The 24,316-nt window shown below is 46.8% G+C and overlaps 1 protein-coding gene and 1 long non-coding RNA gene across 2 annotated transcripts in view; both read left to right on the top strand.

The window, feature by feature from the left end:
* Window positions 1-24,316, top strand: part of LOC119185613 (uncharacterized) — a 603,714-nt gene that overhangs the window by 124,591 nt on the left and 454,807 nt on the right. The gene's annotated exons all lie outside the window — the stretch shown is intronic.
* LOC142814173 (uncharacterized) overlaps window positions 1-24,316 on the top strand; it is a 78,544-nt gene that overhangs the window by 535 nt on the left and 53,693 nt on the right. The gene's annotated exons all lie outside the window — the stretch shown is intronic.

Raw genomic sequence — 24,316 nt, 5'->3', positions numbered from 1 at the left:
GCGTGCTGCGGCTAGAGTATGTCCTTTTTTTCTTCCATATCTGGCTCATTTCGTGTCCCGCCGTGTTTTGGTCGCTGAACGTTATGCCAACCCTGTGTCCCGCTTACGAAAGTGCTATCACGGTAAGTACGTGCTTTCCTCTTTTTTTTTTCGTCCTTGATCAGACGGTACTTTTATATTTGCAGGTCCGGGACACGCACCTTGACACCAGGTACATGTTTCTGCACCTGGTCATGTTCCACATGCAGGACGTTCAGCGCCTGCGAGCTCTAGAAATGTGACATTCGTGTATTATTTTTTTATTTATTTTATTTATCAGATACTGCCGGCTGCCTTTTGGGAGCCATGGCAGGAGTGGGTACATCACATTGCATCGTTTCAGTCGACAACCGAAATAAAAAAAAAGAAAGAACAACAGAACAATAACAACACATGCGGCCGAATGTGAACTCAAGACGCAAACATAAAAAACAAGCCCAACAGCATTTGCAATAATACACTGAGGTATGACACAGGAGAAATAACACATACAGGATCGAGTGATTTAACACCCGAAAGACGCATACAACATTTCAGAACATGAGTGAAACGGTCAACGAACCAAATAAGCATGTGAACCGAAGGACAGCTTACGTCAACAGAAGAATACCGCGAAATAAATGGTTACCCGCATACATTTCAATCTGTAAAAGAGAAAGAATGCAGCCCTTCATTTCATTCACTTCGCGTAAGTACATTGAATTCTTCCGGGCTGTACATCGAATTCATGTTCGGAAATCCAGCGAAACGCTTGTTTATCGTTTCAGTCTGCTCGATGAATTTTTGTCCTGCTGTTCCGCCATGTCTGTCTGACAGATGAAATTCAGCGTCCGGTTGTATTCGCCCTCCTGACTTGCGGCTACTGGGCGTCCTGCACCCCAAGAAACCTGCCATTCAGGCTTTGCACGCGGTCAACTGTGCGTAAATGTACTGACTTTTCGCTACGGGCCCTGCAATCTTGTGCTGGCAGGAGATTATCAGTTGCCTGCTTGTCATTTCAGTTTTGCAGCAGCCTTTGCTATCTGGTTTACGCTCGATGAATCGTGTACACTCTGAATAAAGAGTGAGTTAAAAGGGTGTCTTTTTGTCCCACAACAATAATAATCTATATTGCGTTCCATCCTTGCGCTATCGCCCCGCGCCCGGTACATTCCGATCACGATCGACATGGCCATTATCAGGGTTACACTGCATTCTCGATAGGAAAGTGGCCAGCACCTAGTTTTCAAGAAAGGAAGAGCACACAAGCCTTCACGATTATTGTGGGACAAAAAGACACCCTTTTTACTCGATATTTTTTAGAGTGTTGCGCTCCACCTTGACCTCTCTCAGATGACATTCAGCGCCTCGCTTGTTGTCTCGTTGCCGACTGTGTCTGCCACTCTACCTCAGGCCTGTCGGTGCCCTGAGACCTACCGTCCATAATACCATGGTCCATAATAATACTCTGCCCAACACCGTAATTTGTGTGCAGTCTATGGCCTCTACTACTCGCAGCAGTGTTTCACACCGTTCTACGGGTCATACACCATCACTCCAGAAAGCTGCGCCCTTCAGCCACGACACAAGCACTCCCAGAAGACAGTGCGACACATTTTTAATGCAAATTCACCGTACAACCTGCTGCAGTATTTGTTCTACTTACTGTACGATAAGGGCCGTAGGTTCTCGGGTATCTTGCTGTCCTGCCTTTCCAGTGCTATGCTGTTGAGACGCTATAGGAGACTCATCGTTAGCGTCGGCTACGTTCTATGCATTCCTGTTCGTAAACGGCTACGCTCGTGCTTCTGCTTTAGGAATGCTACGTTGGAGCTGGCTCGTAATCTCAACCTGTGCGCGTGCGCCAGCATTTGTTTCTATGGGTGCGCTAGTCTGTGTGCTCGTCCAATGCTGCGTGTATGTTGCGTGCACACGTTCTGCGATTATTTCGTCTAGTAGACCTCCTTACTGTACGTGAGGTGCGTTTCCAAAGGTATTGTGTAATCGGTGAATTCTTTCAGGAAGCTTTTAGGGGCGAAGCTCCTTATGGCATGGCTTGTGCGTCCCTCGTAGCACGTAACCGTCAGTGGCACATACCCGAAATAGCGGTCCTTACGATTTTGACCTCCAAGGTGGTTCCGGTGAGAGATTTCTTTTGTGCGTTGTTGAACAATTAAAGCTAGTGCTCAATGCGCATGTTAATGGCTGCTAAGGGAGAATGAGAGACATGAGCATTCGGCCTTTAAGTAACGCGCACGCTGCGATCCCCATTAGCAGATATTGGCATGTACATTGAGCACAATCTGACAAGAAAGGGTTGCTACGTTATACTCGCTGGGTGTAACCTCCTTGGTTTTAGAAAGGTTTAGCGAGCGTTGGGCCGCAGGGCCATGAATACAATGAACTAGTATATACCATGAACTCAAGGTGGTTAAAGGTGGGAAGTAAACCCGAAGCGCAAGCCGTAAGAAAGTGTGCATGTGCCACCTCCCGTCTAGTCCTTGAAATGTCCGCTGGATGGCGGTGTTTCTATATGGAGAATATATGATGAAAAGATGCGAGATGGTGGTACTCGGAGTGCTGAATAGATGGACGAACGGACACACAGACAGATGCATGGATGGATGTATGAACGGACGCAGGCGCGGATGCATGGACGAACGCAGGGACGGACACACGAACAGACGCACGCACGGACGGGTGGATGGACGCATGGACGGTTACACAGACGTACGCAGGAACGGACGGAAGCAAAAACGAATGGCGGACGAATGCTTCGCCCCACTCCCCATCATTCACTCCGTAGATATGCTGCCATTTTTTCAGTGGGTCAGAAGTGATGGCTGCACCGGGTCCATGCCCCTTCGAGTTTTTCACTTTCTTTTCGCCATGGCATACAAGCCCCAAAATGACACTCAACCACATCTGCCTGTCCGGCCACCACTTCAGAAGAACTGGGCTTTTCTCCTCCTGAAAAAGATTTCTGAATATGCCCCTGATCATTCTGTACAAAAAAAAAACACAAAACAAAAGCGATGTTTCCCCATCTTGTAGACAGAAAAGTATGCTAATAGACAAAAGTAGAAAACCCTGATCATTCCACTACATTTATTCACGTAGTTACAGTTACGGCGTCAATATTTGCGTTGCACGTGCTGTAGCGGCGAATGTTTGTGTTGTGCGCTTGTGTCCGCACGCGTGTTTCACATTCATGACGCATTGCTGTAATGATTAGATCACTGGGTTTGCTAGTCCTGCGGTGTCAGCGCAAGCAGAGGCAACGTATTGTCTCATCGCCAAGCGCTTGGCATGTGAGCCAAGTATGGTTTCACAATCTTTTACAACTGAGACCAGAAAAACAGCCGTCGCTTGATATCGCCACGTTGCAAACTCATCTCCGGCTGTTTTCGCGCTTCCAGTGAGCTCTGCTTAACTTTAAGGTAAGAGTGAAAGATATTTCGAAGTATACATAATCCGCGACCTATGCAATCCACCTGCGCTGTGATAAGTCCCACATACCGCCACTACCAAGTCGGGCCTAGCGTGCAGGCCGAGCACGTCTACATGTAACCCATACTTTTGAACCAGTTGCGACGAGTAAGAATGTCTGCCAGTACAACTTTGACATTGGTTGCCCTAAATTAACCAGTTTTCTAGTGGACAGTGAGCAAAGTGAGGTTTTGGGCTAGTTCGTCTTTCATGACAGAAAAAAAATTGTACTACAGTTGCTTCGAAGAATGGCTGGCGATCACAGAATGCATCTCAAGTGCAGTTTCCGACGTCGTTGTCCTAAACACTAATGCAAAATACGTGTCCGCTATTCGTTGCTTCTTACAGAGTGGTGTACTACAACGCATCTTGCTGCGACGTAGTATTCACTATCACCCAAATTGCCACAACCTTGTCAAATAGCGGCCAAAATATCAGGTGCTTAGCAGATGCTCGTCGCTTTTACGCGGCACACAGGTCCGCCGTTATGCTCAACGGCTGCGCACTGAAGCCACTCTTAGAGTACGAGAGGCAAATACGGCACGATGTTCCGGCGCGGACGACATGGCAGTCTTATTCGCACGCGCTGAGCAAGATTACACTCTCTATGACTTTAGAAAGGTTTCGCGTCCATGGACGATGTGACATGTACATCAGTTTTACAGTGTTCCGCTGATCTCAGGGCAGCACATGGCATAAAACAGTTAATGTGAATTAGGCGAACAAAGAGAGAATTAAAGTGAACCGAAGTTAATGTGAATTAGGTGAACAAAGTGAGAATTAAAGTAAACCGAAGGTTTATTAAGTGGACTTGAAGAGACTGAGTTTCACAAAATGTGAACTACAAGATTGAGTGCGATTTCAATATGATTTAGGCGATTGAAATGTTAAATGGATTCACTGGTACCATAAGTGAACCGAATGTATAATGCTCTTTGTGAATCTGTATATGACCCTAACTAAATGTGTGTTCATTTATCGAGTGGCATGCACAGAGAATATTACAGCGAAGGCCGATCCCGCCTGCCTTCTGTTGTACGCTACGGTCGAATACCGCGCGGTAACTTGCAATGCAAAATGATGCGGTTATTTTCAGCATGCTGGCACTTTTTTTTCACCTAGATGGAAGGCATGGCTATTTATCTTCAGGTGCATTTGGCTAAGATATCAAGCACGTATGGTCGTCGATCATGTGGGTGTATTTTGACCGTCCAAGTCAGCTGATCAGTGATTGTCCCCAAAAGACCACTGCGCGTGTGGTTACGCTAGCGACCACTGACAAACTGACTTTTGTCAATAAACATAATTCACAGCGGCTTTTCTGTTTGAAAAAAAAAAGAACTAATGATGATGGAACTAACGGAAACAAGTCAGCGCGAGTGCCACACCATCGCGTCCGTGAAGTTGGATTCACCACGGTGAAATTGAATACTTGACGCCATTACGCACCACGTTATGGTGCTCGACAGATGGTAGTACAAATGGAAAAGCTATGTGCAACTTGTCTTCCTAAGGCCTTACTGCTTCCGCCATGGCAACGCCACTGTGCGGAAGTTCACCGCAAAAAGTCCTCGCTACTCCCGTGTATTCATGTGGCGCTTTATAGACACTCAAGGTGGACGATTGGGCCAGTTGGTGAAACTTATCTAAGAGTGCTACGCGGTAGAAAACACGGGCGGGAAAAAGACAAGGACAAGCGCAGACACGCCCCTATTCTAGGTCACTATATAGAATGAGAAACGTCTCGCACTGCGGATTTTCACCGTGCTCAAATTGGCTCTGAACCAGTGGCCTGACGTTGGTTCCGTCTGCCTCGAACCGGTGCTCGCCTTCACGCTAGGTGTTTCACAGAGGTTGCGGCGTGGAGTGAAAGACACAATTCGGACTGCATACTTTGCTCCAGCAGACATTATTTTCAATGACACTAAATCGATGCGGCACTTGTTTCACTTTCCCCGGTGACGCACTCGCATTGGCTGGCTTGGTGCCGACTATATTTATACGTAGTGAAGCCTTTTGAATGCGCAGCATTTCTTAGCCGCACGATGTGGCGCTTCGGCGTCGGCGGTGGTGCTGTCCACACACCAAATTCGTATGCTCGCTTCTCGTGCCGAACCAGGAAGACGCCCGCAAAGCTGTCGCTTTCATCTCCTCCCTCGCCTCGCAAGGCCAAGGCAGGCAGAATCTTGTAGTAAAAAAAAAAAAAAACTGCTCGCGTTGCACAACCGTTCACTTGGCCACTCCGTATATATATATGTACTGGATCGCGAGTTCGGAGTTCAGCCAAGGGCGTCATTACTTGACTTTCACTTGAATTTGAAGGCAACGCTTCCCCTACATTAGCAAAATAAGAATAATAAGGACGAAATAGCAATTAAGCATTCCCAAACCATGCACAATTACGCAACATTCACGCGATACCCCCACCATTCTGCGACGCGTTTACTCGAGTTCTCCCCGTAGGAAGTTGCGGGCGGCAATTTTTCGCTTATCGCTTCGAAGTTGTAGCTGGTTAACCTCCAGGAAGCATCCACGGAGGATCACACCGGCATGGTTTTGTTACCGCTGGCAGTGTTCTTCGTAGCTCTTGGCGATTTCTTGGCACCCGTGGTGTCCAGGCTAGGATGCTTGCGCGGCCTCTAAACAACATACTACAACCATTTCCAAAAATTTGGAAGAGGGCTTTTCGGCAAGGTTGAGGCTCCACACACACACACACACACACACACACACACACACACACACACACACACACACACACACACACACACACACACACACACACACACACACACACACACACACACACACGCACACGCACACGCGCACGCGCACGCACACACACACACACACACACACACACGCGCGCGCACACACGCACACTCACTCACTCACTCACTCGGAGGGATCCCTAGGGACATCGCTACGAAGCAAAAACCTATAGCATCAGTTAAGGAGGCCACGTTGAACTCCTAAGATGGACGAGCTTGACTGTTCCTCAAGTATTTTTTTAGCGTTCTATTAAGGCGTACGTAAGGAAATATACAGTAGAGTGACTTGTTGGGCAAGTTGTTTCATTCTTACGGTAGCTTTTAGCGTGAAGTTCATCGCGCATGTCGGAAATACATTGCGCTTGTCCGTCTCTGGTGTTTATTTCGCGATAAAAGGTACCGTAACTAAGGCAATACGTGCACCTGCGCAGCTGCACACTTTGATGATGATGGCGAATACAACTAAATACAGTACGGTGAGCAAAACTAAATATACTGTGATGCACGTGCATTTGAAATAAAACATGGCTATAAAATGCTATCAAAAGCGTGCTGTGAACAGATATCTTGAAGCAGTGGTTGCAGCATAACGGTTAAAGTGCTATCGCAAATCATGTCGTAAACAGATACTTTGAAAGGGTTGCAGCTTAGTCGAGGACAATGTTACCCTGTACTTGAGTAAAACGACTTTATTACATAGTACTGAAAAACAATTGGCCTAAATAAAAAATCTACATTAAACACTTTGAACAAGCTTTAGGAATAAATGTGTTGGTTTTAAAATTTCGTTAGCTTTTGAAATGCTAGATTACCATATATAGTCACCATAAAAAAATACTAGTACAGCAAGTTCTTCAGTCTTTATACTTTACGCCTGTCTTGTACTTGATATCTAAAATCGTAGAAGCATGTACTGGTGACAGACAGGTCTTCATATTTGCTATTATTTTTTGTCTCGCCCGAAAACGTCCGGCCCACTAGGCTGATTGGTAGTGAGGGAGCTAACCTCATCAAAGGAGCCTTCAAGTCGGGCCTTTGAAAAGCCGCTCTTGTTCAAGACGCAGTAAGTGTTCGTAATATTTTCAACACTTGCTTGCATTTGTCTTGTACTATACATGAAATTCACTTCAGCAGTTGCGGAGGAAAAGGCAAGCAGTCTTACTCGGTGGTACGTACATCGTTTACAGGCTTTGCGAACAGAACTGCTTGGGAGTGTATGTCTCGCGTAAGGCGAGCCCGACGTTCGAGATAATTCGTCTTAGTGGACGTCTCGCGGATTGATGATGGGCTTTGCTTGGCGGACCAGGAGGCTTGGACATTGAACTTTTGTCGTAATGGTGTTCTCGATTATAAACTCGTCTGCTCCGGTGGAAACTGTTTCTCCTAGCGCGACTGCAAAAAAAAAATGAACAATCGAAAGAAAGAAGGTAGAAACGACTTGGCAAAACAAATTGGATTTTGCAAGACACATAAAGTACTAGAACGACCTTACTGTTTTTTGGGAGGTCTAAAAATAATCATGGGGCAGAGGTAAAGGAGAGAGAATTGCGCCTGTCGTTAAATTTAAGTTCGTGTAGTCTTGGAAAAATTATACATCCGCAGTTAGAGTGTCTGTGTTTTAAAGAATTGCGACAAAACTCGCCCTACTCTAAAGTTAGCTAATGCCACCATGTATCGTCTATTCGGGAAGATTGAAACTACGTGTTGACGCAGAGGAGTGGGTTTTCAACAAGGCTAAGCTAGAGTGTTAGGGGCAACACGCCCATTCATCAATAGGGCTGTAACTTTGATAGTTATCGACTATGCGTTATTAAAACTATAATTATAATTGCTAATGTAATTTGCAACATACACGAGTATAATCATCGCCACTATATAAGTGTCCCGTCATCACGTGACCTCTGACTGACATTTACTACATTTTTTACTATTCTCGAAATATCGAGAAGGACCATCAGATCTCGCAAATCTCCCTAGTTTTCTGACTCAAGAGACTCACGAGGCTTTCGTATTAAAGAGAAGCTGAATGGCTTCGAATAGGGCCGTACCCAGAATTTTTTTTGGGAGGAGGGAATCCTCGATCATTTCAGAGAGGGCACCCTTTTAAAATTGTCATTTCCCGCTCTTTATTCCATGGTGAAAAAAATTTGGGGGGGGGGGGCATGGGCCCGGTGTTACACCCCCTGGCTACGCCCCTGGCTACAGAATTCGGTGAAACCCTTCGTGGTTAACAAGGACCGACATTATTGTCGGCGATGTCGTAACTTTTGCATGGTTGTTGCAGCAGGAGACTTAAAATACGTGAAAGAAAATTCGCCTTGCTCCGGCCTCGTGAGCTCGCCGAAATTGTGGGCGTGGAAAGGAACTACGTCATCTTCAGTACTTCTGGCGAAGCCGCGCTACCCTCCGACGTAAGGTTCCCGCAGCTCACTGAACTGTCGGAACTCTTTATATGTATGTACGCGAGGCGCAATAAGTATAGATCATGGAGGAAAAAGAAAAAAAAAGAAATAAGAGAGCGTGACATCACGTAGGTTGTCTTGGAAAGCCGTGCCGCTTTGAAGCCAGCATTGTCCGTCCAACACGTCACATTTTGCGACACGTCAGCAGCGAGACTTGCCGATACTTCGGAGTACGGCACCCGGTAGCTTTTAATCTGAAACGGGCTGGTTCGGCGCAGAGCGGCCAGCTCACGCAGGTGGTTCATGGACGGAACAGCACCGAGAGTATACTAAAACCTACCGCAAGCTCTGACGTTTTGATCACGTGTTGGACCGACTAGGTGGGCTTCACTCGTGTGACGCAATGCTCCCTCTTTTCTTTTTCTTCCTTCATGATACAGAGCTACTGAAAGTTGTACCGCTGGATTATAATGTTTGCCATGACGAGAAACAGCCGAGCGCAATGTGAACAAGCGTCTCGTATCTTCAACCGTGGCCTCCGTGACTAACTTCACCTGCGCGCCGTTGCCGGTGGCAACGCTTTAAGAATGCTGCTTTTGCGGATGACGTTCCAGCGAAAGACGCCGCTTTCGTCCCTCAGTTATGCTGCCCGAACCGGCAGTAATAGCGAGGTTAAAGTTACAGTGCCAGCACACAAGACGCCCCGAAAAGAAAGGAAGGACACAACTACGCTTTGTGGGGCGTCCAGAATGTTGGTGTTGCAACTTTAACCTCAGCATTTAGGGCGAGAACCTTAAATACCACATGAAGCGCGAAAACTGGTTCGCGTCCATCGTCGGCGGGGCGAATACGAGCTATGAAAAAAAACACATCATGACGTGATGTCAATGCCATGTTCCTTTTTTAAGTACCACTAAGGCCCGAACGCATTACATATACGAATGACAGAACCATAAATAATGTTGCAGAACGCGATTATTAACAAACAGACGTAAACAATAAAGAAAAAGAGAAACATTACAGTACTTGTGTTGGAGCAATATGAATATGTCTCATGAAAAAAAAGTACGAATAATAAATATAACAGCAGTGAAAACATCCCCGACATTTAAAAATGCTTGAACAAGAAATAAATGCTGCACTACACAAAAACAAGAAGACCCATTAAAACAGCATAGCGAGTAGAACGTATTGCACTGAATGTGTAATGTATGAAGAAAACGGCATAAAAAAAGGAACTTTGGCTTTAGAAAGAGATAGATGAAAGTTCAGAAAGAGATAGATGAAATGAAAACGCTGGGAGGTTAACCTGGTAAGCGTAACCCGTTTGTACAATTTTAAGCTTAAAAAACATTTCAGGGTACTTACGAAAGCATTAAGATGAGAAATACTCGCAATATCAGCAAGAAGCCCATTCCAGTAACGAATGGCAAGCAGTAGCGCGGAGTTAAAGAGAAGATTAGAGCGGGTGCAGATGGGCTCCACATTAAGTTGATGACGAAGTCCCAAGGATACACGGCAGGCTGTTTTGATATGAAAACCAGTGCGTGGTGACGCGTTATGAGAAATATTATAAAGACATAAAAGCAGCGTAACCAGTCTATGTTTTTCTGGAGGAACAAGATTAAATGGAAATTTATTTTCTGTTATACTTGATGTTCGCAAGTAGTTCTTGGTGATCAATTGAGCAGCTCTGTTTTGTAGAGATTCCGAGTTATGAACGCGTATTCCACGTTAGTGATGCGCATTCGATTGTAGAGCGTACCAAAGTAGTGTGAGCGAGCAGTTTTGATGTGGCATTCAATAAATTTAAGTTTTGTTAACCGCTTTGTTAAATAGTTGTTAACTGTAGCGTCTATATGACGTGTTATGTCAAATTAGATTACAAATGGGCCTTTATGTACTTGGTAGAGCATGCCGAGACTATTGATGCGTTGGTTAATGTCTGGCTGGATAATATAGGGTTAGTTTCTTCCAAGTCACGACGTCATCATGATTTGACAGATTGCCAAAATGTGTGATGTCAAAGTGACGTCCTTATGACTTCACTGTGACGCCTCATAAAGTGATGTCACCTACTGACGTATTCACATGCCCCACTGCCCTTGTAATAGGTGGGGTTGATTACTGAGGCTGTGCATCAGCCGACGTGCCTCCGATCTTGGAGGCAGTACATAATCGTGTGAGGTACACAAATCTTTCAGCTTTGTGTACCTAACATGATTTGCTTTTTGCTGCGTTAGGCGTTCAAAGCTTTTAGCTTTATGCACCTCACGCAGCGCAAAAAGCTTTCAGGAGAATGCATGAGGGGCCCTGCGAGTTTTTGAACCAGTGCTAGCCATGAGCCAACTATCGCAGTTGAATACCGTTTCTACAAGCAGATTCATCTGCATCTGAGGCTCCAATACACTTACCACTGTTGACAAACCAGAGTTTAAGGTACTGGCATTGGTGCAGGCGTCGCGGGGTTTGTCGTGGGCGAATTGTTCTGAAGGGTGCAAAGAATAAACGCCAGAGGTTGGAAACACAGTCGAATTGCCTGGTAGTCAGGCGTTCTACCACGAATACACGCCAGTGTTTGTAACTGTTCCCAGAAAAAAATATCCCATGCAAAAGTCATGTCGGGAGAGGTGTTCGTTACTATAGATGTAATATAGAGACACACTTTGAAATGTATGGGCCGCTTTGAACCATGTCCCGGTCCAGTGGTTTAGGGGTTATGGTACTCTACTGCAAACCGGAAGGTCACGGTGTCAAATCCCGGCGTAGGTGGCTGCATTTTCGATGGAGGCGAAAATGCTGTAGGCCAGTGCGCGTTAAAGAACCCCAGGTGGTCGAAATTTCCGGAGCCCTACATTAAGGCATCTTTCATAATCATATCAGGGATTTGGGAAGTTAAGCCCGAGATAAGATTATAATTTTTATTAGATTTAAACTATGCCCTCCTTGAACAATTCAGATCCCTTTACGCCTGGTGGGATTTTACGAATTTTCCACGCAATATTACATGCATTGAAGGAGACTTATTCGAGTGCATAACATTTTTAAAACGTTTTTTGAAGGCTGATTGATGTACTGGCGTAGCTCTGTGGTATAACACCTGCTTGTTAAGGACAAGGCATGCGTTCGATTCTCACTCGGACCAAGATGTCTTTTTTATTTTTCATTCTCATCTCTCGAATTTCTGCTCACAGAAAACGTCCATTCTTCACTCACATCCATCAACGCTGACACCAGAATATCTTCAAAACGAGCTCTTTTACTATATCGCTTGAATCTGTTACTTCGGACCAATCTTAAGTGTGACCCGAGCTTTAACACTTTTATCTCAGGCCAATGCAACTTTTTGTAGATTCAGCTAGAATTCGACCATATAAAACATACCTACGGCAACGGTCTGGTGCTTTCTAAGATCATTCTTTTTCCTATACGGTAGAGTGCGAGCACGTGTGTGCTTAGACCGGTGCAGTGTTGCTTTAGTTATCGTGGCCGTGCTAAAGCTCCTTATCGAAGCATGTGGACCTTACGGTTATGAAGGGCAAGCAAGAAGAGTGAGCTGAAGCTACTTTGTATTTCGTTTCGCTTTTCTTCCTCGCCGTGTCCTGACAAGCGAGGCAATTACAAGCTCCAAATCGAGCCGTGGCGAAAAGCAGTTCAAACTAAAACAATAACACAGATCTCGCTCTTCTGTTCCTGACATCTTTAGAAAATTTCGCCATTCGGCCGAGAGGAAAGCACACGAACTAATTAACGATCATCTCGATTTTCTAATTAGGCTAGTGCTTTGTTTTCTTTAACGGATGGCGAGGTGGGAACGGAAGCTAGAACTGACGCGAAAAAGGAATTGCGAAGCTCTTCTACGGGGTAGTCAAAATGAATTAAAGTCGCTGAGTTTTAGTCTTTTTTTTTCAAGTTGCGCTCTCAAAGAGTGCAGCCTGCTTTTCGTGCTTGATTTTTTGTTTTGAAATTTACACATACGAGCCACGTAGTGTACACCTGCGCACTTTTTTGTTTTTTCACGTGGCAACGCTAAAAAGCTCGTTTCGCAGAAGAGTCGGTGTCGGCGTCAGTGTCCGCGGCGGGTCGTTGGGTGCGAGCGAAAGGTCGACGTTGTGCGTGAGCAAAAATACGAGATATATGTAAATAAAAAACAATAAAAATCTTCGGCTTGAAGTGAGAATCGAAACCAGTCTGCCTGGGTGGCACACAGGTGCTCCAACATAGAGACACACCCTTGCCTGGAACTGCATTGTAAAAAAAAAATCTGTTGTGTGACAAGTATCCTTTACGCACGTAATATTGCGTAGAAAAATCGCCGAATTGCACCAGGCGTTGAAACATGTGAATTGCACAATGAGTAGGTGACTTGAAGTCGCCCACAAAGTCTTCAGGTGCGCGTGACGCCTTACTAAGACGTAGAAGGGTACTTCGCCAGCTCGCAAAAGGAAGAATCATAGCGTAGCGGATACTTCGCAACTGTATATATAGAAGGCATTCCAGGTTAGTTTGAAATCGCCAATGTTGGGAGCGCTAATGTCCCCTTTCTTGTGGCCCGGCTGTAGGCGATGCGCGTTGAGCTTGGCTACGCCATCACGTCCTAATCCTGAAGCTTAAGCATTCACCAAGTTTTATGTCATTTTTTCTCTTTTGGTGACATTTCATCTTGAACAAAACTGCATTCATGAAAAGAGTCATTCGTAAAGCACTTGATTAACTAACCGTAGACAATGAGAGCACAAAAAGAGCAATAAATTTGCTTAAACGGCAGATAGCGAAAAAAGTTGGTTAGGAAGAACTGCGTTCCGTTGAGAAAATCAAAATCACATGATCTGTGTCACTGGCATGTCTAATCAGATTGCTACACGTCTCAATTATAACTACAGCATTCAGTTCACAATAACTTCCTGGGCAGAACAAAGTCGTGCTGCGCGGTTCAAGGCCGCCTCATTTTCATGCCATGCAACTGTCGTTAAATGTAGGCGTTCCACAGTGGTCAGTATGGTTTCAGGGTTGGGCAATATTAACGCAGATCCTAGCACTATTGCTGCTTTGCGAGCGCGCAAAGATACAAAAATTTCGGCTTAACAGCGCCACATTATCTACTAGTATATTCGTGACACAGTTCACAGCTGAAGGAAAGCAGCAAGTTCCGTCACTTAAGTGCGATTACGCATAACGGATTGAATTTTTTACATCTTGTTTAATTGAAGTTTAGGCAGCAACTTTTGATATTTCATGAAGTACCATCCGAATGACTGTGTGTGTGGTGTTTGTACGTTTCCGGTAATAACAGCGTCATAGGTTTCAAAGCCGTTGTGCGTCTAGTTTTTCCTGCAACTTCGAGGTTCGTATGACGTTATGAAAGAGACGGGCCACCGCTTCGTACACACTGCCGCAGCCTTACGTGCATCGCCTCGTTTACCCGTCAGCGCTGCGCCTTCAATCGAAGCTGCGAAACTTCTCCGAAAGCGGGGGCGGGGAAATGGCCCACACATTTTGCCAGGCCCATTCGAATCTTCCTCTCTGTTCATTCCGAGCAACGTGCTGGTGGTCATGGAGCGTTGAATGACGATGCGCACCGATGGTCCCATCCGGCCTTGAATGCAGCGCCGAGTGCCACCTTTTTTCCGCCTGGGAACCACATATGCATATTACACTTGGTGTTTCTGCGCGCATCTGATTACACCAGGGCGGATATCTTGTATTTTACGAAGTGCTCGAGCACGCGTCGTTGCTACGTTCAATGTACTCTGAATGATTGATTGCAAGTGATAGTGCAGAAAAAGATACGTTGATCGCATGAGAAAGACAGAATAATTTCACATATAGAATTATGAACAAACTTGTGCATTTAACTGTCTGTGAAATGCTTCTTTCTAACAGCGAAGCTTGGAACATCAAGCTGCTGCGATAGCTTTGTGCTGCATGTGCACCAACATGTCTGTAAAGCTTGTTTTGCCTGTAAGGCATAAATGCTTCTAAAGAAAGTAACTTTGAAGGCATCATTAGGTGTTAATGTCGTGAAGGTTAAAACTGTTGTATTTTGCGAGCTCAAACATATCACTGCATATGCTCCCAACGAGAGCAGAATAGCGCATAGGTTCGCCATCTTGCCTGGTTAGCAACCATAGCTACACCGCTAAGCCGCACTCGGTTTTTGCTGGCAATTTGCCTAAAGGGATTCCGAAGTCAAATAAAAAATTATGTTAGGGTGAAAGTTCAATATATGACAACGTCTAAAATGACAATATTATCAACAGCTGTGCCCTAGTTACCGAGAAATTGAGGTAAATGCACAAGAACACATGCACCACACAGCACAGCAAATCAACGTTTTGTTCCTCCTTTGTTGCATAAAGCATGCAACAAAACTGAATGCTGGAACAGCGCAACCTAAAAGTAGTTACTTCGTAACTACGTAAGCGAAAAAAAACAAGGACAGAAAAGAGCGCTGACTTTCAACAAAGATTTATTTTTGGAGTGATGTACATATTGTCATGTCGCTCCAGGGGATGTCGACAAGGTCTATTGATGTCCGAGCAACAGGGCTCTAACCAAGCGCGCCGGTTGGGCTTGTCTCCTAGAGCGGGGGTTCACGCGCACTTCTTTCTTCTTCGTGGTGTGTGCCTTCACCTTGGCATACGACCCACTACTAGAAGCAGGTGGCAATATTCCTCCTCAACAGAAAAAAGAAAGAGCATCGTCCCGATGCTGTAAAGTTATTGAAAAAAAAAACCAAAACAAAGTAGGTTAAACAATGAAAAAGGGCACCAATAATCAAATGTTCGACGCGATAAGATCACCAATGATGAGGCAATCGTCGGAGCACAAATAAAAAAAACACAGGAAAAGTGGTCTTTTAAGAACGCGCAAAATAGGGCTTCATGCGCACCACGTGAACTATGTCAGAGGTCGGTTGTTTTCGTTGTGCCCATCGTGACGACGTAGCGTCCGGAACCACTTCGTAGTTTACGTCGCTCACGCGGCGTATTACTTTATACGGACCGAAGTATCTGCTGAGCAACTTTTCGGAGAGGCCACGGCGCCGAACAGGGGTCCAAACCCAAACTTGGTCTCCCGGACTGTAAGATACGTCATTGTGACGCTTATTGTAACATCGTGCATCGACCTGTTGCTGCTGACCAATGTGTAGCCGGGCGAGCTGCAAGTTTCCTCGGCACGCTCTGCAAATTCTTCTGCGTCAGTTGTTAATCGATCAGCGCCTTCATAAGGAAGCATCGCATCCAGCATCGTCTGAACTTCGCGGCCGTAGAGAAGGCGAAACGGTGTAAATCGGGTTGTTTCTTGAACGGCGGTGTTATAAGCGAACGTCACATAAGGCAAAATGCGATCCCATGTTTTGTGTTGGACGTCAATGTACATGGAGATCATGTTTGTGACTGTCTTATTTAGTCGCTCGGTTAAGCCGTTGCTCTGCGGATGGTAAGCAGTCGTCGTTCGATGCCTAGTGTTACTTAGCCGAAAAACTTCATCAATAAGTTGTGCAGTGAACGCTGTTCCTCTGTCGGTTATCACTGTAGATGGAGCACCGTGGCGCAGAACAATGTGGCACATGAAGAACTGTGCTACCTCAGAAGCCGTGGCTCGTGGTATCGCCTGTGTCTCAGCATAGCGGGTCAAATAGTCAGTTGCAACAATGACCCATTTGTTGCCGTCGGACGATAAAGGAAATGGGCCGAGAATGTCCATGCCGACTTGGTCAAATGGCTTGTGGGGTGGATCAATTGGCTGAAGTAATCCAGCCGGCTTGCTTGGTGGCGACTTTCGACGCTGGCATTCACGACAGCTTTTAACGTACTGCTTCACGCTTGCTGAAAGTCCGGGCCAGTAGTACGCCTCACTTACTCTGGCGAGCGTTCGCGAGTAACCTAGATGACCAGATGTGGGTTCATCATGGCACGCGGAGAGGACTTCGTCCCGCATGTCCTTCGGAACGACGAGGAGGTAAGCGCGGCTCGTAGAACGGGCGTTTTTTTTATACAGGACATTACCTCGGAGGCAGAAAGACGTCATGACACGAAATAGATGGCGAGGTATAACGGCGCTATGACCCTCCAGATAGTCGATGAGCGGTCGAATCTCTTCATCCTCTCGCTGGCGTCTGCTCAAGTCAGATGAGCTAAGGGCGCCCAGGAAACCATCATCGTCGTCTTCTTCTTGATTGACTAAAGGTATGGGTGCACGCGACAGCGTATCAGCGTCTTCATGCTTCCGTCCAGACTTATATACGATGGTAACGTCAAATTCCTGTAGACGCAAGCTCCATCGGGCCAGTCGTCCAGAGGGATCACGAATGTTTACCAACCAGCAGAGGGCATGGTGGTCCATGACCACTTTAAATGGACGACCATAGAGGTACGGGCGAAACTTCGTGATCGCCCACACTACTGCGAGACACTCTTTTTCTGTGGTCGTGTAATTCACCTCGGTACGGGACAGTGAGCGGCTGGCATAGGCAATGACTCGTTCTTTGCCGTGTTGATGCTGGACGAGCACTGCGCCGAGGCCGATGTTACTGGCGTCAGTGTGCACCTCTGTGTCAGCATCATCGTCAAAATGCGCAAGAACAGGGGCTGACTGCATCCGCTGTCGTAGCTCGGCAAAAGCAGCTTGTTGTTCGGTAGCCCATACAAACGGTGTGTCGTCGCGTGTAAGGTGAGTCAAGGGTTCCGCTATCTTCGAAAACCCTCTAATAAATCGTCGATAGTAGGCGCACAAGCCCAGAAAGCGTCGAACAGCCTTTTTGTCTGTAGGATGCGGAAACGCGGCTACAGCGGCAAGTTTGTCGGGGTCGGGTCGAACTCCTTTCGCGTTGACTACATGGCCAAGGAATTTGAGCTCTTCATAACCAAAGTGACACTTCTGCGGTTTGAGTGTAAGATCTGCTGATTGAATAGCCTGTAGCACACTCCTGAGGCGATGAAGATGTTGCTGGAAGGTTTCAGAAAAAACGACAACATCATCAAGGTATACGAGACAAGCTTGCCACTTCAGACCAGTAAGCACAGTATCCATCATTCGCTGGAAGGTTGCGGGCGCTGAGCACAAACCAAAAGGAAGGACTCGAAATTCATACAGGCCATCAGGGGTAACAAAGGCCGTTTTCTCGCGATCTCGCTCGTCAACATCGATCTGCCAGTACCCGCTTTTTAAATCCAAAGAGGAAAATTGGTGGGTGCGGCGTAATCTGTCTAACGAGTCGTCGATGCCTGGCAGCGGGTACACGTCCTTTTTAGTCACGCTGTTCAGCTTCCGGTAATCGACGCAAAAACGTAGCGTTCCGTCTTTCTTCTTGACTAGGACGACCGGAGAGGACCACGCACTGTTGGAAGGCTCGATGATGCCGTCGTCAAGCATTTCTCGAACTTGCGTACGAATGGCTTCTCGTTCCTTCGCTGACACACGGTAAGGCTGTTGGTGTACTGGGCGAGCGTCGTCGTAAGTGATGATTCTGTGCCTAGTGATCGAAGTCTGGCGCACCTTAGAGGAAGCAGCGAAGCATGACTTGAATTCAAGCAAGAGTTTTCGCAGTGCTGTCTGGTTCTCTGGTGTGAGGTTAGAATTAATGTCGATATTGTTTAGAGACGTATCGGCGGCCTCCACTGCGTCCGACGAGAAGCAGATGGGAACGGTACTTAATTCATCTGCAAACGCTAACGAAGTGCCACGAAAAAGGTGTCGGTGTTCGTTGCTGAAATTTGTAACGAGCAGTTGAGATCGGCCATCACGTAGCTGTATGATACTCCTAGCCACACAAACACCTTGAGACAGCAAGTGTTCAAAATTACTTTCTGCAATCGCTTCACCATTTCGCAATCCACAGCATGTGACGTCGACAATAACACTGGCTCTTGGAGGAAGCGTTATACTTTCAGCAGAAACACGAAGAATGTCGGCACGTTGTTGGTCGTCCTGCTTGTCGATTGCTCGGTCGGCTGAGAAGGTGATGCGATTCTCTTGAAGGTCAATGACAGCTCCATACTCCTGCAGGAAGTCAACACCAAGAATAACGTCGCGTGAACATTCACGGAGCACAAGGAAACTTGCTACAAAAGTATAACCGCAGACCCGAACTCTGCTCGTGCAGGTTCCAAGCGGAGAGACGGTGTGGCCACCAGCCGTTCGAATCACACAGCCATGCCAGGGCGTGATTACCTTCTTTAGTAGTCTGGTCATTTTCCCGCTTAGTATAGAATAGTCAGCCCCGGTATCAACTAAAGCACCTACTGCATAGCCGTCTATCAGCACCGGTATATCCAGAGAAAGCCGCACATATCGCTCAGTCGAATCCACACCCTTTACTGTTAGCGTCGATCGGAGGTCTTCAGCACGTCGACTGCCAGCGACCTCGCCTCCAAGGGTCGCTTGCGTTAGTTTTCCCGGCGGGGACTGGGGGACCGTGCGCCAGCATGGCGCTGTGGCGAAGATGAAAAGCGCCTCGGCGACGGTGAGCGCGGCTGCCGTCCAGAAGGCGGTGGCATGCGCTGTTGAGCCAGGTAGTCCTCAATGTCCCGGGGTCGCTGGCCATACCGAGGAGGCGCTGAATATACTGAAAAGCCGCGCAGCCCGAGGCGCCGGTATGGACACTGGCGGTACAAATGGTCCGCTTCACCGCAGTGGAAGCACAAAGGCCGGCGATCAGGAGTGCGCCAAACATCAGATTTCCGAGGCGAAGCACGTCTGTCGTCAAGGTAGTGCGCTGGTTGTTCCGCAAGATGCACAGGGTTGGCGTAAACGAGGGGTGGGGGCGCGCGTGTGTTCTCGTAGTACCGTAGAGGCTGCGCCGACTGAAGTGAAACTGTAGGAGGTGCCTGAACAAACAGCGGGGAAGAGGAAGCTGGGCGCTTCAAGGCTTCCGCATAAGTCGCACGGTGGTAGTCAGCCGGGGCCGGTGCGGCGTTATCCAGACTCACAGGGTCACGCAGGGCATGATGCAGCTCGTCCTTGACGATACTTGCAATAGAACTCACCGTAGGTAGTGGTGGTGTGGTAGCCTTTCGCAGCTCCTCGCGTACTATAGAGCGGATGAGGTCGCGCAGACACTCGGTGTTGTTCCCAAAAGTCGTGGGAACTTGAGCAGTGGACGTGCTCACTTGCCGGTCATAAAGGGTGGATCGATGCTGAAGCATCTTTTCCATCGTGACGGCTTCAGACAAAAACTCGGCGACCGTGCTCGGAGGGCTCCGTACAAGGCCAGCGAAAAGCTGCTCCTTAACTCCTCGCATCAGGTGACGCAACTTCTTTTCCTCTGTCATACCTGGATCAGCCCGTCGGAACAGGCGCGTCATATCTTCCACATATATCATGACTGTTTCGTTGGGCATCTGGATGCGGGCCTGGATCGCTCGCTCCGCTCGTTCGTGGCGATCAGCACTTCTGTAAGTGTCCAACAGCCGGCGGCGGAATTCGGGCCACGATGTCATCTGTTCCTCGTGATTCATGTACCAGGTACGTGCTCCATCCTCCAAATAGAAGTACACACGCCGTAGTTTCGCCGCGTCGTTCCAGTCGTTCAAAGCAGCCACGCGTTCGAAGTCGACCAACCAGTCCTCGACGTCTTCGAGCTCGGTGCCATGAAACGGTGTCGGAACCTGTGGACTTTCGAGGGTGTACCGAGTCACCGGGGGGTTTCCCGTTCCTGTTAAAGTGGTTTGAACGGACGTGCTCATCATACTGGTGTGAACTGTGGGGTCAGCTTCGGGTGGCAATCCCCTGATCCTGCGGCTTGTCCGATGAACGGGAGTGTGGACTCGCACTGGGCTTGTGGTGCTGCTTCCAGGAGGGGTTTGAAACATCCGTGAGGGGCTACCCAGCACCTCCACCAATTGTCACGTCGCTCCAGGGGATGTCGACAAGGTCTATTGATGTCCGAGCAACAGGGCTCTAACCAAGCGCGCCGGTTGGGCTTGTCTCCTAGAGCGGGGGTTCACGCGCACTTCTTTCTTCTTCGTGGTGTGTGCCTTCACCTTGGCATACGACCCACTACTAGAAGCAGGTGGCAATATATAGGCGAAAAATGAGAAAATTGGGCATGCGAAGAAGGGTGCAGGAACAACCACTGCAATACAATGTCAGCAAAACTCTTGTCTCTTGTTGAATGGGCTGAAAAGAAATACATATGTAACTTAAAAAAGGTCGAGATACGCAATCTCTTTTTGCAACAACGCAACCGAGGGGCAACTTACACATTTACCGTCATACTTGTTTATCTGATAACCTTCAATTATCTCACGCGTGGCCTGCAAGTTCTGCTTGCTTAATACCTCGCAACGCTCAAAAACTGGCACGCAGCCGCAGTCTCGGCAGTGGATTCCGAGGTGTCCTTGAACTACGTTGTGTACATTGTTATTGTGCTCTCTTAAACGGTGATTAAGGCACCTTCCGGTTTGCCTTATGTAAACCATTTCACACGAAAGCGGAATGAGATAAACGACACCAATAACACAAGGTACAAAGTGCGTTCTGTGTTTCACAGTGCATCTTCCTCTAATAGCAGCTGGATTATTCACCAGCTTACAAAGCTTTGCAAGCTTTTCTGGGGCGAAAAAAACAACAGTGACACCAGCGCGTTTACCGATTTTTTTCAGCCGATGCGACACGTTACGCAGATAAGGAACTGCAACACATTTCATGGGAACAGACGCGCTTTGGGGCTGAGATCGCCCTCCTTTATTTTTAATTTGCTTCAAAAGTTTTTCCGACAAAGCAGAAATCAGGGCGCTCGAGTAACCAGCGCTTAAGAGGCGCTCTACCTGTGCTTTGAAACTGCATTGCATCGAGTGCGGGCATGACCTATTGAGAGCGTTTACCAGGCAACCTTTAATGATACCCCTTTTCACCAATTTTAAATGTGCTGAGTGGAAAGGTAAAAGGGGTTTACCACTTCTCGGTGAAAACAGCCAGCACAAATGATTACTTCTAAGACAGAGTGTTGGGTCCAAGAACCTAATCGAATTTCCAGACGGTAACTCATGCGTAAGTTCAAGAGGATACAAGTGCTTCTTAAACAAATTTAGAAGACTAAGGACAATAATGTCAAAAACAGTATCCAAACAATCAATAAATACAATGAAATCATCAACAAACCTACAGACCTTCACAACGAGAGACAAGTCGAGATCTTTTTGAATGTGGCGATCCTTATGCGCGAGAAAGATGTCACTCAGGACTGGTGCCAAACAGGAACCTATGCAAACGCCGCTTTTTTGAAATAAATGTTGCTCATTCTAAGACTCAACCGTTGACTTTAAATAAAATGAAAGCAATTACAGAAAACCATGAACTGGCATACCTGACGCATTCTGGAAGTTTATCGACCCAAATGAATCAATGCATTCTTCTAAGCACTGGAGCAGTGCGTGATGTGGAAGTGAATAATCTAGGTCTTTCACGTCTATTGAGAAAGCCTTCAGTCCTTTGTCATTAGACCTTAAAAATTTAATAACCGCCTCAGAGTCTTTTACAAGGAAAGGATCATCAATAGTTAAAAGGTTAAGCTGTTCTTGCAAAAACAAGGCGACCTGTTTTTGCCAGGTCCCGTTTTCAGAAACTATTACCCACAGTGGGCAGTCAATCTTGTGCGTCTTTGCGGTAAAAAAGATGTCAAGACTTAGCTTCTTTGATTTGTCGATTGATTTTGCAACTTTATCTAGGCCGAAAGAGTTTCAAAGCCTTTTCGCTTTCAATTTAGCTTTTGCTATAGAAGAGTGGCTGGGTTTAAAAACAGAGTTTATAGCCATGGTGGCTTTGTCCTTAAACAAAAGGGAAGGCAAAACTGCAAAGCCACCTTCTTTGTCCGATGGTAAAAGAGCTAAAGACTGGGCTTTTAAGAAAGATACAGCATTTCTAGTGGCAACTGCATTGCTAGGTGGTTTACAGCGTGTTAAAACGTCCACACCATCAGAAACGCACCTGTTCATCTCGCTCTCCGGGGTGCGTCGAGCAACTTGTCGTACGAGGGTGAGTAGCTCTTGTGGCGTTTATCGAGGTTCAACAGCAAACTTTGGTCCAAGTCCCAAAACATCGTGCACTTTCTCAGGAAGTTCAACATCACCAACGATGTGTACCCGGTTCTTCGGCAAGACTGGCTTCTTTGAAGGGACAGCTCGTAGGCTAAGGAGTGTGTGTTGCCACATGAATTCCGTCGTGCTGTCAGCCAAGGCAGATAACTCCCGCCATTTCTTCTTGGCAGTAGAGGCCCTTTCTGAACGTTGTAGCTGCAGATAGAGGCTCTCGCGGCAAAGCCGAGCCTGGCGCAACCATTCTGAACGCAAAATCTTGCACATGCGAGCACCATGTCCAAGCGGAGGAGTGTAGCCAGCACAAAGGAACGCAACCTCTGCAGGCAAGACCTTGACACGGATGCAGTAGGCGAAGGACCTAGCTTTGCAAACAGCCAGAGCGATACGACCTATTAAACACTGGGAGGAACAAACGAGCAAGAAAAAAAGCCCGTTGTACTAGAAATGAAGTTATGAAGAGTGGAAGCTTGGGCAAGAGTGTAGGACATAAGTGCGTCTGTTCCCATGAAATGTGTTGCAGTTCCTTATCTGCATAACGTGTCGCATCGGCTGCGAAAAATCGGTAAACGCGCTGCTGTCACTGTTGTTTTTTCGGCCCCAGAAAAGCTCGCAAAGTTTTGTAAGCTGGTGAATAATCCAGATGCTATTATATATCCAGCTTATATATCCAGCTGTTGTTATATCCAACTGCTATATATATGTACACCACTCCGAAAATAAATCTGTGTTGAAAGTCGGCGCTCTTTTCTGTCCTTGTTTTTTTCGCTTCCGTAGTTACGAAGTAACTACTTCTAGGTTGCGCTGTTCCTGCATTCAGTTATGTCCTACCAACTTGCCCAAGCTTCCACGCTTCATAACATGCAACAAAGCACGCTTTATAGAAGGACAAAGGCGATGTGATTCAGCAGTGAATCAAAGTAGTTTCGGCCTACACGTACGGAAGAAAGCGTGTTTGGGAATTGCTTTCACTCACTCACTCACTCACTCACTCACACTAATTCAAGCGTTTGATTCAATCAACATTTTGCTTCTTCTTTGTGGCATTAAGTTTGCAACAGCACGCTTTACTGGAGCACAAAGCCGATGTGGTTCAGCAGTGAATCAAATTATCCCGTTTACACGCATGGAAGAAAGCGTACTTGGAAATTTTTTCCAATCACTCTCACTCACTCACTCACTCACTCACTGACACCAAGTTGAGCGTTCTATTGATTCAACGTTTTGCTTCTCCTTTGTTGCAATAATCCTGCATTGAAGCCCGATTTACGAAAGCACAAAGCCGATGTGATTCAGCAGTGAATCAAAGTAGTTTCGGCTTATACGCACGGAAGAAAGCGTATTCAGATTTTTTCTCACTCACTCACTCACTCACTCACGAACGAACGAACGAACGAACGAACAAACGAACGAACGCGTGACACTTGGTCAAGCGTTCTATTGCATCAACGTTTTGTTTCTCCTTTGTTGCATTGAGCCAGCAACAAAGTACGCTTTACAGGAGCACAAAGCCGATGTGATTCAGCAATGATTCAAAGTAGTTTCGGAAGAAAGCATACTAGGAAATTGTTTTCACTCACTCACTCACTCACTCACT

The sequence above is a fragment of the Rhipicephalus microplus genome, chromosome 1 (genome assembly GCF_043290135.1).
Source record: "Rhipicephalus microplus isolate Deutch F79 chromosome 1, USDA_Rmic, whole genome shotgun sequence".
In the NCBI taxonomy this organism is placed as follows: domain Eukaryota; kingdom Metazoa; phylum Arthropoda; class Arachnida; order Ixodida; family Ixodidae; genus Rhipicephalus; species Rhipicephalus microplus.
The sequence above is the reverse complement of the archived record's forward strand: the minus strand, read 5'-3'. Positions and strand labels throughout refer to the sequence as shown.